This window comes from Echinops telfairi, unplaced genomic scaffold (assembly GCF_000313985.2).
Source record: "Echinops telfairi isolate 266 unplaced genomic scaffold, ASM31398v2 ScPeMD7_36;HRSCAF=134, whole genome shotgun sequence".
Classification (NCBI taxonomy): domain Eukaryota; kingdom Metazoa; phylum Chordata; class Mammalia; order Afrosoricida; family Tenrecidae; genus Echinops; species Echinops telfairi.
The window spans coordinates 2,207,343-2,209,524 of NW_022103934.1; the positions used below are offsets into that span (position 1 = coordinate 2,207,343).

At 40.5% G+C, this 2,182-nt stretch overlaps 1 pseudogene; it reads left to right on the forward strand.

Moving 5' to 3' along the window:
• Positions 1-330: 330 nt before the first annotated feature.
• Positions 331-1,260, forward strand: LOC105979873 (annotated as a pseudogene).
• The last annotated feature ends 922 nt before the right edge of the window (positions 1,261-2,182 follow it).

Genomic DNA, 2,182 nt, shown 5'->3' on the forward strand with positions numbered 1-2,182 from the left:
AGACATTAAGTGGTACTGTACCAGCGTCAGTTCTCTGGAGAAGTTGAAAGAATGAATGGAATTATAAAAAGTCACCTGTCTAAACTAACTCTAGGACTCCAGCCTTCATGGGTCGATCTGCTTCCACTAGCCCTAACTGGAATGCGCACCACTCCTTGCTCTCCCTCTTTCCCAAGCCCCTTCAAATTGATATATGGGAGGCAGATTTAAGTGGCCGTAGAAATTTTTCACTCGGCTCTGCTCTCGGTTGAAGCATGCAGTGTTTCTACATGTACGAGTAGGACTCAGCTTTGCTTCCTCTCTAGCTGTAGCTGGAGTGTATGGAGGGGAATGGTTTTGGTGTCCATTTTCATCAGCCTTTTGGTCTCCCAGTTGCTCATTTCGGTAGTGCTGCAACTTATTTATTGCAAGGATGTGGAAATTGTGAATTTCTTCTGTGACTTTTCTCAACTTCACAATCTTGCCTGTTTTGATGCATTCACGGATTACAGGGATGTATGTTGTTGATGCCCTGTCTGGCTTCTTTCCAATTTCAGAGTTTCTTTTCTCTTATTCTAGATAGTTTCCACTATTCTGAGAGTCCAGTCCTCAAGTGGGAAGTATAAAGCCTTTCCACCGGTGGCTCTCACCTGTCAGTTACTTGCTTATTTTTTGGAGCAGGTCTTGGAGTGTACCTCAGTTCAGCTGTCTCATCTTCCCCCAGGAAAGGTGCCCTGGCTTCAGTGATGTACACTGTGGTCACCCCTATGCTAAATCCCTTCATCTACAGCTTGAGGAACAGGGACATCAAGAGAGCCCCGTGGAGGCTTTCAGTAGAGCAAGGTAATCTCTGCCTTTATTTTTGTTGTTCAAATTAAAAAACCCATCAAAACCAAACATTGTGAACTATGCATTATATTTATCATGCTAGATGATTGTTGTAGTTTTCCTTCTCTATGTTTCATATCAAAATATTACTTATTTTCTTATGTTTTGAATGGACTTGGGGAGTATTCTGGAACACTTCATATGTCGCAGCTGCCCTATGACTGAATTCTGTGGTTCTTACCTCTGAAGTCTTCTTTGGTTTCTCATAAATGACCTAAGACACTTGGAGAAATGCACAACGCTCTTTTTATGTGTTTAAAATCTGTATCCATTTTCAGGGTTCATGTGTATTTTCCATACAACTTTTCTATCTACTGAATAGTGTTTTGCAGGTTATACATTGGAAAGTATGTCATTATCCTTCACCTTAGCTCTTACTGTAATCCTCTTTGAAGCTTTAAAAATAATGATAACTCACCATCAGAGATTTGATAACTAGATTGGGGTGGCTTGAGCATGCACATTTAATTTTATTTATTTATCAATCATTTTATTGGTGCTCTTATAGCTCTTATAACAATGCATACATCAATTGTCTCAATCGTATTTGTGCATATGTTGTCATCATCATTTTCAAAGCATTTTCTTTCGACTTGAGCTTGTGGTATCAGCTCCTCTTTACCCCTCCCTTCCCCACCCTCCCACTCTTGTGAAACCTTGATAAATTAGTATTTTCATTTCTTACCCCGCAGTCGTCTCCCCTCACTCCTGTTTCATTTGTTCATCATTCTGGTGGGGTGGGGGATGGGTTATAAGTTGATCATTTAGATCAGGTCTGCCTTTCTCCATTTTCTATTCCCCCCCACCATATACAATACCTTCCCCTTACCCTCATGGTATCGCTGCTCTCATTACTGTTTCTGAGGGATTATCTGTCCTGGATTCCATGTGTCAAGAGCTCTTGTCTGTACGAATGTCCAAAGTAAGCAAGTCTCTGCCTTGCCATCCTTGCTTCCATGAGAGCTGCTGGTTGTATTTCTTCTAATATGCTCATTCTCCACACATCTGGTCATATACGTTGACTTTGAAGCTATTGTTTCTCTGTTACAATTTCTATACTTTGAAATTTAAAGTGTTGTTAGCTACCATTGAGTCAGTTACTACTCAGAGTGACCTATGTATAACAGAACAAAACACGTCCTGTGCTATCCTCACAATTGTGATATTTGAGCTCATTGTTGCAATCACTGTATCCATCCAACTCATTGAAGATTTGTTTTGTTGACTCTCTCCTTCACTGAGCATTTTGTCTTTCTCCAGGGACTTGTCTTTCCTGCTAACATGTCCTAAATACATAACCAATTCTTATCACCAT